We start from the raw sequence: 13754 nt of genomic DNA, 5'->3' as shown, positions 1-13754 counted from the left end.
TTCTCACGACGATAAAACATTTTTACAGGATGCTACCGCCATCTATTGACTAAAAAAAATTTTTTTTCCGTCATAAGGGGTGGGAATATGTCTCACCTTTTTAATAGGATTTTGTTTTTGCAGCATCTTTTTTTTTTTTTTTTTCATAATATAGAAATAATTGCGTGGATGCAGAATTTTACAATTTTTTTCATTTTAAATCTTAGAAATTTCTTAATTTAAGCTCATTTGTATTGATTTACTTAATTTTTATATGTAAAATTAAAAGTCCAAAAACAATAAATATTTCTGGAATTTTAACATCATTAATACAAATTATGCTTTTTTTAATATTATTTAAGCTTAATAATAAAAGTTTCAGTATTTTTATTTTTCATCTATATTTATATTAATTTTTATAATTAAATAAAAATGTAAACAATTGATATCGTCCAACACATTTTGGAATTTTTAAAAAAGTACTATAATAAAATCATCATCATGCCTAATAGAAAAGGGGAGGAGGAGTTTTTGAACTCAAAATGGAAAAGTCTTTAACTATTAGGAAACTAGTTATAAAAAAAAAGTGTTATCAACAGTGACGTAAGAAAGGGGTATGCTCTGAAGAAGTGATAAAAATTTGCTGATTTTGTATTAATGCACTATTAAATTACATAAAATATGACGTTAAAAATTTTATAACAGCCTTTACAAGATCTAATTGCAACAAACTGCGAGTAAACAATGTGATGCCGTAATGATTTATTAATACTGTGGAGTGGATAGAAAGAAAGTTTAAGAGTTATTAATCTCTTTCTTAACTTTATATATATAGATTTTTGTTGCATTATGTGAGAAGTGTTTTTCGAAACACAAAATTAAGAATTATCATAGATCTGCTATGAATTCTCTAGCTTTGCCATTTTTTCAAATAAAAAATAGTATAGCCTAAAAGTATCTTGCTAAAGATATTTCAAAATTTGCAGAAGAAAAGGGTAGAAAGAAGAAATTCTAAGTATCATACTAAAGTACGATTTTTTGCATTAGAGACTCGAGTGCATAAAGTATGAACTATTGAATTTTCATTCAATTTCATTATTAAAATAATGCATGCGTTAAGTATTGTCACTATAAAAAAATATTTCTTACATTGAATATTAAAATTGGCTTATTAACTTTGTTTTCATTATTAAAATAATGCATGATGCGTTAAGTATTGTCACTATAAAAAAAGATTTCTTACATTGAATATTAAAATTGGCTTATTAACTTTGTTTTCATTCTTAAAACAATTTGTCGGTAAACTGGACAGGCATCAAAGCACCCAAGTCATTGACCACTGCTGATCCTCTTTGAACTTCAACGAAAATGTCGAAACAACGTAAAATTCAGCTGTATGTTAGCCGAATAGGAAGAAGCTTGCTGTGAGAACAATTGAACCTTGTGTGTGTGTTTTTCTACCGGATATTCTTTATACTTTACTTGATCATTAATAATCATTTAAAAAAAAGCTGTGTTAACAAATATATTAAAAAGCAATCAGTCACAGGCGGAAAACAAAATATGAAATGGAAAGAACGATTATTATTATTTTTTTATATCATATAATACAATGGGAAAGAACAAGATCATTTAGAAGTAGACAGACTGTATAAATTTATCTTATCATTTATGAAGTTCAGTTGATGGTATTTACTTCAAAACAAAAATTGAATTTTAAGTTAAATTACAATTTCAGTCAATATGCAAAAAAGTAATATTTTCATATATTAGTTTTTAAAAATCATTAAATTCTTATCGCAAGAATGAAAAGAACTCGACTTGAAATAGTTTTTATGAATACAAGAAAAACAAATGTCTGAATTATAGATATCATGGAGTTAAAAAGGATTAAAGTTGGTAGTTAAAACGCAAATCTAAAAGAAAATTTCTGTTGTTGCGATTTAACAAATATAATTTTTCAGCCAGTGTGAGAATTACATTTTCGCATTGGTGAAAAATGAAGAAGGACATTAAAAGAATATTTGAAATATAACATGGCGTACTAGAAATTGAAAATGATAAAACATAAGAGCAACATTTTACTAGTTCAATACAGAAAGTAAGAAATTCAAACAGTTTTATAAGTAATGTTTACAATAGACATATAGCTGAGCGAGCATGTTAAAAGGCATGCGTATTACGAAATAAGAACGAAAGTTAAAAATCTGCTTGAAAGTTAATTTAAAAAATTTTTCAAACTTTCCAAACAGTTTTCCAAAACACAACTTTCAACAAACTACAACAAAAACTTACTTGTCTTTTTTCTTCCCGTCTTACGATGATGCATGACATGAACTCCACTCCGTATGAAATGTCACATACCATATCTTATTTCGAACAATTTTTTACTAGATTTTATAAGAAATTTGACTTAAGAATATAGTTTAAAGTATTTGAAATCAAAAGGAAAGACATTTTCAATTATGCCTAAGAATTGCTTTCGGAATAAACGAAGGAAGTTAGATTCAAAAGTAATTACTTTTAATAATATGAAACGGGCAAAAAGATATTATTTTTCCAAAACCATTTACCATTTTTCCACGTTTGATTTAGATATTGAATAGTAAAATTGCATCTCAATCAAGTTGTGAAATAGAGTTCTTAGTCAAGCGGGTTGCTCTTCGTAAATTTAGATCGTTAACCTCTTTATTAAAAATTTTTGTATTTCAGTATAACAAAATTTGCTACTTAAAACTTACTGATACAAATATTAAATTAAAACTAATAAAAAAATATCTAAATTCAGAAGTTAAGGAGGGGGGTGGAGGGAAACGCACAAGACTTGTATCGCCTAAAAGACCCAAGGAAGTCTAAACTGACCCTGGCTGTGTGATTGCTACATACTTCAGAAGAAACTGATTTCCAAACATATAGTAATTTAGTATGTAGATTTGTTCGATATTTTTCGATCGAATCGACAAAAAAACGGCAGTTAACACGAATAAACAGCAGTTTCTGACCAATGACGAAATTCTAAACTTTATTTTTCAATTTTTTAAAAAATATTTTTTTTATTGAATACTTTCTTGTAGCTTGTAAAAATATGTGAAACTATTGGAATACTTTTAATGTGTTATAATTTTCTTTTTGTTCGATGAATACCCCTCCCCCTTTTGCATATATAAAATGTTTTTGTTTGTATCTGAAGTTAATAAATTTTTATGAGTTTATGCAACTGGAATTTTCACTAAAAATTTTTTTCTGTCTCTCTGGTAAGGATTTTGACTATTTTCGGATTTCTTTTTAAAAAAGATAATGATGTTTAAGGCAAAAACTTAGTACATCGTACAAAAATATTTAGGAAAATTCAAAATTCTTGTAAATTACATGAGTTTTAAATGAAAAGCATATATATATATTCTATCTTTGTTCAAAACTTGAAAGGTGTTTAAATTTACAATGATTCATTATTTTGCTTATATTTTGGCGGTGGAGATGGTCGCCTCGTGCCTTAAAATCTATAGGGAGCCTCAACATCTATTTCGATAAATATCGCAATGCTGAGCTGATGGCAAATTTAACTGTTCACAATATCCCCTTCTGTCCGAATCTCGGAATTTATCCTTTTACTTTTTCTTTAAAGAAAAGGTACGTAAGAAAGGAAATGATTGATTAAAAAACAACTAAAAGAAATGTTGGGGTGGAAAAAATACTAATGGGAATATTAAAAAAGAGAACATAAATAATTTCGAAAGCCGTATTCAAGGAGTTTTTAAGCTATAAATGTGACAGGTAAACTATATTATTAAATTAACAATCTATTTAAAATAATAAGGGAAAACATTAAATAGTCGCCGCACCTTAACTACTGGTTCGATTTCGCCAATTTCTATTTCATATGAAATATTGTGATGGATAAGTCATCAGTGATGCCTCTCTTTCCCTACTACTCCCATTTCGAACATTATTGAAAAATAAAAGTATAACTCAGCCCACCGATTATGTCAGCTTATGTTTATTGTGCAATAATGCTTTCAAATATTTTAAATTTTTTTTGTGGTAAAATACAGTTTACATAGCTAAATTATTACTATTTGTATTGTGCTTGAACCACTGCCTCGGAAGGCAACTATTATTTTTTAAACTATTAGCGTGAAAAGAATATTGATTGGTCTTTTGTTTAACTGAACGGGATTAATTTTGAGTAGTAATCATTTAAATTAATTATCGAATTCTGCTACTACAGTGCTAGTTTTCATTTCTGCTAGAATCAGAATTGCCGGTATTAATTAGATTCTTTTTTTTTTTTTTTCCTTCTTGTTATGTTTCTTTTTTTTTTTTTTTTTTTTTTTTTTTATTGCTCAAACCGAGCACTTCCCTTTCAGAGCCGGATAGTTCAATTTCGTTCGTTCACTTAACGTCGAATCACTTAAATTAGTGAGAATAATATCGCACCTTTTTTTAATTAGTGGAAAGAATCTAAATGCAATAAGTTACAAATGGTAATTTAATATTTAAGTTAAAAAATTTTTAATTGCTCTTTGTTTATTTTTTTCCAAATTAAAATCTTGGGAAAATCTATTTGTAGGAAAGCCATTTAAATCTAGAAAAAGCTAATTTGCCATAAAATTCGAGAGAAATGGTTTTCTGTTTTAAAATAGAATTATTTGAGGAATAGTGTGAGTCAACTGTCTTGCTTGTTTATTTAAAATGGTATTATCGAAAAATTATACGCAAATTATTCAATTAAAAGCAAGAAAATTGATATTTTGCTGCTTTTCAATATATTTTTCTATGTTTACAAAATTTTACTCTCCTTTTTTTTTTTTTTTTTTTTTTTTTTCATTTCTTCTATTACCTATCAAAAGTATAAATTTAATCTAATTCAATATGCGCTTTTCTACATCTCTCAAAAATGTAATTTTATTTATTTGCCATTAATATTTCTATAATTTTCTTTCAAAAATGTTTATTTACCTTTATTTTCTTTATCAGAAAATACGCCAAAATGTAGAAAATGCTATTCCGTCTTCAGGTTATTGGAAGTTGACAGTGTTAATTTTAGCTCGAACAGAAAGAATATAAAATTTTCCTTTAGTAGTCCTCTGTTTATAATAAAATTATTATAATTCATTAAACATTTAGCAATTTATGAACTCAGGCCCATTTTTATTTTCTTTTATAACGAAATACATCAAGAGAAGATATTTTCATCGTCAAATTCGAACCCATCATTTAGACAAATCACAACATCCCAGACTTCCTCAAATTGGTAAGGACAGTTTGGGAATTATGTCTGTTTATATGAATAATACGATAACTCAAAAATGCCTTGAGCTATATAGATGAAATTTGGTCCTCATCGAATTTGTAGATTTCTATCAAATTTTAACGAAATCTATTGACTTAAATCTATCTGCCTGTCTGTCCGAGAACAAGTGAACACGAAAACGTAAATAGTTTTATGAATAAAATTTAGTACACAAAATAAGCATCTAAAAGTTAAATACTTATTGGATTTAGAATTAAATCTTTCAAAGAATTGAACATCTGTTGCTCTGTACTTCTGAATGCATTAAACGCGATAGCAATGACTCCGATGAGAATAATTTGGTATTTGGTCTTGATATTTAAACTGTAATTCTGTGTTAATTTTTTTTCTTAATCAGTTGAATAAAAAGGTATTCACAACGCAAGGGCAAAAAAGGGCATTTCAGTTTCTACACTATATTAAAACTCTCATATGTAGGAGTCTGAAAATAAAAAAATGTAACACTTTTGGTGTTCATGGCCTAGCCCAAATCCACGATTTTTTTTTTTTTTTTTTTTTGGAGAGGGGGACATCTTTAGTAAAGAGTATACTAGAAAGTCTCTAGCTGACACTCTCGCAGATAAAATTGAATAAGTTTCCATTTTTTTAAAATTAAATAAAGAAAAACAAAAATTATATATTTATTAAGAATATTTTTTTAAATTTTTGTTCCTATTTCATATAAAATTCGAGTACGTTGATGTGTCCATTCGATTTAGAAGAACACAAATATCAAAGGAAATCACTATTACTTTATTTTTTTAAAAAAAGTGTAATTTAAAAAATAAAAATGAAGGGCAGTAAAGAGTTATATCTTATTTTTATCTGTTCGATTATATACATGTAGAGACATGTTAAGTCTGGCTCGAAAAACAGGCCTCTACTAACCGGATTATATATCAAATCAAATATCTCAGACGGGTCCTAGGGGAAAGACCGGTTGAGATTAGGGTTTATACAAAAACCAACTTTTTGAAAACCCGGTTTTCAAATTCGATATTTCTAAAAAAAACCGGTTTTAGTCGGTTTTCGAATTTTTGTCAAAAAAAAATTGAATAGGGAAAAATAAAATATTTTTCCCTATTCTATTTTTTTATTTTATTTTAATTTATATAAAGTAACAAAAAACGAAATCAATATCAAAGTCAAAATATAAAAAACAAAATTAAAGATTACATATACATATACTTACACAAAATAACGAAAACTCAAACAAAAATTTCAAATAATATTTATATTATTTTCACTAATTTTAATTTCTCCTAAGAAAATAGGATTTTAAAAAATATAAAATATCCACTGAACGGTGGTTAAGTCTCGTTCTTATTTTGGACACAATATTGCCTGAAATTGAAAATACTCGTTCACTAGTTACTGAGTTTGGCATCAAATTACAAATCTAAGTTTTTTGTTCTTTTATTCGTTTGTTCAAATAATGAAAATTCAGCTTTTAGAGTCTTTGGGTTTGTAAGTTTTTCTTCAGGGCCTTCAAGAAATTAAACAATTATATTATATCCGACAATTATTTTATGAATTGCTTTAAAATGATTATGTAAATTGCTCGTAGATGATCCTTTGCAGCTCAACATTTTATTACAATGATTTCAGATTGCCTTGTCTATCCCGAACTTTTTGAAATTATCCCAAACTTCCGACTAACTTCCCAAACTTTATCTAAAAATGAAATTAAAGTTATTGAATAAATATTTTCGACGTTTATTTTACAATTTTATTATTTTAACTATTAATATTAATGCAATTTAAAATAATCTAATCTATACATTTTCTAGGAATTTTGAAAAAAATAAACACTTCTTAATCTAATTCCGATGCTTGCTAAAGACATAATTTATGTTAAAACGTTGCGAAAGAAAATATGGAATATTTTAACACCCTGTGTTTTATTTAAAATTCCAATTTTATTTTAATTGAATATTTCGTATTGATATGGCTAGTTCAAGTGGTGTAGTAAAAAAACTTTCAGGAGTGGTACGAAGAAAATTTTATATGATATCATTAAATACCGTGATCAGGAAGCAGAAAACGGGGAATTATTTATTCCTTTCACACGTTCTTCGAAACGAGCCAGTCAAATTGCTGACATTTCTATTAGCACCGACTTCATACCGATAGACAAAACATCCGACGAGAAGCAAGAGATGAACTTTATCAAACTTTTGTTTCATCTAGAAAAAAAAAGTGAAAAGGGATGTTCATGAAAAACATAAATTGACGAATTCGAGGCGCAACTGTGCGGTGCACAAGCACTGGCCACCGCAACTTGCAACGTAGAAAAAATGTGTTTGCTGCTCGTTGCATAGAACGAATAGCAAATCAAATAAGTTCAAAATTAATTTTTACATAATAATATGAATTCTTAAAACCGGTTTTCTTAATTTAAAAACCGGTTTTCGAATGTGATAAATTTACTATAAAAAACCGGGTTTGAAAACCGTCAAACCCTAGTTGAGATGAATGCTTAGAGATGGCTCATATTAAGAGAATCACACACTAATTTAACATAAACGTATTTAATGAACTGGACGAACGGCTGGGTCGCTTTACATCGATGAACGCTATTACAATACTGAATACAGTTTTAATGGCGGGAATCAGATTGCTTCTTATTGGCTGTTGAGTGATGACGCGAGCGCCTCCAGGATGACGCTCCGTGCACCACATACATATGTATCCAAGATGAAGAAACTGAGCTAATATATATATTGTAATAATTTCTTAATCGATCGTGCTCCGATTTCACTGTATTTGTTATTTCACAGCTGTATAAGCTCTTATTTTCTCGCGGAATTTAGCGATAGCATACTGTTTTCTAAAACTTCATAAATTCAGAATACTTTCTCACTTTCCTATTTTCTGCCTTCAAATTCGTACGCTACAACTTGCTCACCAGAGTTTGGACAAGTAAGTAATCTTGATATAAGAATTGTACTATTTCCTTGAAATTATGAAGAGTAAAAGTCATTAAGGAACTCCATGACTAATTTAGACCATAGTAAAATAATCTCTTATTTCGTGATCCAATTCCACTTTCGGTTTAATTAATTCCTCTGTAAAAAATAATGCGCCATCAGAACTGCGTTTCAAATGAAAGTGATACTTCGGTACCCTTGAAAAGGTGTCAAAGGTCATTCCCTCGACGCGTGGCTGGACATCCTATGTTATATAAGGCTAGTGATCATCTGTTCGTCCCTTTTTTGCCTCTGCTTTACTTTTGTGTTTGTACCGCGCTGCGTCTTATAAAATAATCATATTTGTCTCCCGGGTGAGAAAAGAGAGAATAAAACGAAATTAAAAATATAACATCTCGTCTATGTCTTCAACCTGCACTACTTCAACCAAAAATTATGTTATATATATATATCAAAATACAAAATTCGTTGGTGTAGAAACAACATTAAAAAAATGACACTGTATATAAATATATGTTTCATATGCCGATAATAGATATATTCTCTGTGCAAATTAGAAATTAAAATAGATCCCAAATAGATGATACATTTTATTTAGGACATTTATTATTATTTTACTTTCTATAATAATATACAGGCATTTGATTTATTGAAGTGTTTTTAGTTGAATTTTAAATTTTAAATCTCCAATGAAATGAAAGTATTAAGTGATTTAAAATTCAAAATTCAACTAAAAACACTTCAATAAATCAAATGCCTGTATATTATTATAGAAAGTAAAATAATAATAAATGTCCTAAATAAAATGTATTATCTATTTAGGAGAAGTAAGTTCATAAGTCAAGGAGTTAATATTGGTTTGACCATCATTCCAGGATGATTTTAATAAGTTTTTAAATTGTATATTTATTTCTCTATTGAAGATTTTATTATTTTATATAGATAAAAGTATGGCATATGGTCTGGCTCAGCATGGACAAGAATTGAACCAATAAACCAAACAAACCAACAAATCACCAATTCCTATGTGTGTATCATCGGTAACCACCTATTGGACAGTGTCTGCTGTGAAAAAAGATTAAATGGAAGGTCAGGTTAATCAGATTTATTGGGAGGCATTTCAAACCTATATAGTGGTCCCAGATGATGTATCACAGATAATTTTGGGGAAATATGTGATATTATTTGGACTTAATAAGGCTAGGTCACCTCAATTTACGATCTATTATGGTTCAATTTGTTTTTGTGGAGACAGTTCAGGGAACTCGCATGTGAGACACTCTTTGATAGTATTGGGAAATGTTGTGTTGAGTTGTAAGATTTTTGTGCTGAATGGATGTGAATTCTAGATCGGTATAGGATTTGTCTACTGGTAAATCAGCCTTTTTTTCATGCTTATGTGTACTTGATAATTCAAAAACATAACAACACAGATAGGTGAATTTTAATGTACAGTTTTACACCAATGAGTTTTTCTAATTTTGGATTGAATTCGCTCAATGGCATCGACAATTAGCCTGTTTGCTCATATTTTTGAGCCCATAATTGCTTAAAATTGCAATAAAACAGATTAATGAAATCAACGCCAAATTGTAAATCTGAATCAAAGCTTGACGCAATCGATCAAACGGAAACCAAATCTTTATGGTTGTTTCTTCTCCTGAGTGTGAAGCTTAGAAAACAAAAAACAAACTTTAATCTATCGAAAAAAAAAAAAAAAAAAAGACATTCCAAAATTTATTTTCTGTTTTCTTTGTTATCCTAAAAGTCACCTAATTTTTATATGTGCGATGACGCTAAAAATGAAAATCTGAACTCTCGTGACGGTCAAGGCTTCTTCCTCCACATAATGGCGGAAGAAGGGTAGCATATTTATTAGAAAGTACGCGAAAAATTCCAGGAGGCCACTCTCTCTGATTGAAGTCAAACATAATCAGAGGGCAAAAAATAATACCAAAGCTATTTACTAATGAAGGCGAAAAATGCTTCTCATTCCTTGATATCCACTTACCTTCCCCACGCCGTTGGAACGCCTGGTGTGAAGCTTTGCGGGGTGGACACACTCTTTGTTAATCGAACGATTCTGGAAATGTCAAATGTCATGCTTAGCCTTTTAAAAAAGCTAACTTTCATTCTTTTACCATATTGTTAGCTGTCTCATAATTCTGACCTAGAGCGGTAACAATTTTCTTTAAAATATTATCATTCGAGATGTCACGCGTTTCTTATCTGTAACTTTAATTTTGGGCATAAAAGAAGTAACTAATAATGGATAGCTTAAATTACTATATATGACAATAGTTTTGGTCTGACTATGAAAGTATAAGCTTAACCTTCTCTGTAAATTTAATATCAAAATGTGAGATATATTAATTATTTTGACTTTATGTGGTAATACTAAAAAAAATATGTTTATTTTATTAGCTTAAGTTGGATTATCTGAAATAAAATCTATTTAACTTTCCTGCCTTTACAATTTACATTTTGAATATGTAATTTATTCAGAATCTTTTGAGCCATTTTCTTCGAGTCTTTAACAGAATATAAAAACATTGAAACATCGAGTCTTTAACAACATAAAAACTTTTTCTCGCATGACACGCCACTACAGCTATTTTTTAAGAACACGTGGCTGTTATCTTTTTTTTTTTATTCCAACAAAGATTCTTTCTTTCGATTCCTTTTTTTCTTCTAAAGTACTTTAAACTGATAATAAAGTTCTTATCTCACTGATAATTCAAATGTATTAATTTAATTGTTCCAAATCTTCTTTTATCAGTTTGAATACTGAGATAAATATTTTGCTCTGAAAATGTTGGAGGATAAAAATACTTACTTCCAACAATTTGTAGCTTGATTCTTGAAAGTGGATAAACAATTATTAACGTAAAGCATTATGTATACCTTTACTTACAATTAAGATGAATGTGTATTTGTATTTCGGCTCTATAGACCAGATTGTTTGACCTAAAACTTCCAAACTTATAGACTTTGGTGAGCGGAAATGTACACCTCTAAGAGATTTTTAAAAAAATTTCATTAGAATTTTAATAAATTAAAAATTGAGCGAAATTTTGGTATTTTCTACGATAACTTTCTAAATAATAGCACAAAAAGGATTTTTATATCATCTTAAAATTCAAAAAATTATCCTCTCAATGATACCTATTATTCTGACGTATAGTTTCATTTTGCAATTTTAATAAATTTTAAAAAAATATTTTAAGCATATTTACCAATAATGTATTTCGTCTTTACTTATAATAAAGATGAATGTGTATTTGTATTTGCATATGTGCGTGCGTATGTGTTAGTGCTCTACAGGTCAGATCATTTCACCTAGAGCTACCAAACTTGGCACAAATATAGTTTGGAGGATGGAATGTGAGAAGTTCATACCGCTAATGGGGTCAATTCACGGTCACGTGTCAGGTACCAAACAAACCGCTTCTGTTCAATTTTCAACCGTTCTGCGCATGTCGGGATGTCTGCCGATAACGTTGATGAAACTATTCTTTAGTAAATGTTACGCTAGCCAATCAATTATTAAAAACTTCTGATTTTTTTTTAAAGATATTATTTTGGATTATTTTCCCCAAATTCTCGTAGTTATATAATTTTATTTCTTATATCAAAATTTTAATTAGTATTTTCAATGGAATTATTGTTTTTGCATAATTAATTAACGTCGCTTTTTAATTCGTTTGGTGCTGCTTCATTCTTTCCTTTCCCATATCCTTTTAGCCCTCCTTTTTTTATCCAAAGGATACATTTTGACAAATGACTATGGCAGTGTTTTTGAAAAATTACATGTGTTCTTTTTTTACATATTATTTAAATATTATTGAATGTTGAATCTTATAAATATAGTTATTTTTAAAAATAAATTATTACTCTTAGATAAGTTAATATTTTAAAGCTTACTAATAAAATTATTACATTTTTTTTCTTATGTAATAATTTTTATTAATATTGAGACTTTGATGTTTTCAGTTTGCTTAGAGGAAAGTACATGAAATTCAAATTAGTATATATTGAATAAATTATGTTTACAATTTCAAATTATGAAATATAAAAAGTGTAGATACTTTTTTTTTTAAATCTACGCAACTTATGAATCAGTTATTTCATTTTAATTTATAGAGATCATTAAAGGAAAACAAATAAAATTACATTTTCATATTTTTTATTTACACATTACAAAAACAAAATATATATATCGATAAATTTTTTTGATAATTATTTGAAAAAATGTGATCAAATGGCAATAGGATATAAAGATGAATTAGAAGAAACACTTTTATACTTTTATAGAATTTTATAATTCAAAATTGATATGTTAAAAAAATAGAAAAAAAAAAGTAAAACATGCATGTAGCAATGAAGTTGGGAATAAAAATTATATAATAAATGCTGATATGGAAATTGATTTTCAATGAAAAGACCTGTATTTATTAAAACAGAAATCAGTGAGGTGCACAATGATATAACATGATATTATGATAACAGTCAATTTCAGTTTAAATACTATAAACTATTGACATTTCATTTTTGACAATAGAAAAGTTGTTTGATACTGATATAAATTCACTTTGAATCCATCACAAATCTGCAAATGTAATTAGAAAACTAGTAATAATGCTTTCTGGAGCCATCCATTTTGCTCTTTTGTTATTAGACATGATTACCCAGCAATAACTGAATAACATGAATTACTAAAAGATAAAGAAAACTTTAAGGTTCATAATAAAAAAGTAAAACTTCATAATACCTTTTATTATAATGCCAAAAACTAAAAATCAAATGCAAAAATTATTTGATGCTAATTAATGGTTTTTATACTTAACTAATTTATATATTTAATTAAATGACATGTGTTTTCAAAACTTAAATATATATATTTCTTATATATAGCATTCAATTTATCAAATTAAGAGCATTTTTAATAAAATACATCAATTATATATATATTATAACAGTCAATAAGAAAATTCAATTTTCAGTAGTTAGTAAAGATTTTACTTATTAAATAAATCTTTAAGAAATTTATTCACTTCCACCTAAGTTTAGCATTATAGCAGTTGTTATTTTTGCAGCAGGAGTTTGTTTACTTACATTAATTAAATTTAGATAAGATTTTTAAGAAAATGCAATGTAATATTCATGTAAACATTTTTAAACCTTCTAAGCATATTCAAAATTATCAGAAATTTCATCAAATGTGAATAAAGTGAATTAGAAATGCTCTCACGATTTTGTTTGATTGTTTTTGTTGGCAAATCGCTTACCAAATTCTTTTTTTTTTTTTCGAAGAATTTTTCTAAAAAATTACTGCAACATTTGCGATTACTGGAATTCCATTTACGATTTAATAAATGAACACACACTGAATGAATTCTTCAAAATGATCGAAGCATATCACCAACTTTGAAGGCTTGAAAAAATCTATACCAAAGGTACCAACCCTAGGCAGGATTGTTGAAAGGAAAATAAGAAAACATTTTATCATGACAGTCACTCTTTTGTGTTTCGTATTAGAGCATCCATCAGCA

The sequence above is a fragment of the Argiope bruennichi genome, chromosome 1 (assembly GCF_947563725.1).
Source record: "Argiope bruennichi chromosome 1, qqArgBrue1.1, whole genome shotgun sequence".
Taxonomy (NCBI): Eukaryota; Metazoa; Arthropoda; class Arachnida; order Araneae; family Araneidae; genus Argiope; species Argiope bruennichi.
This window is presented reverse-complemented; position numbering follows the sequence as displayed.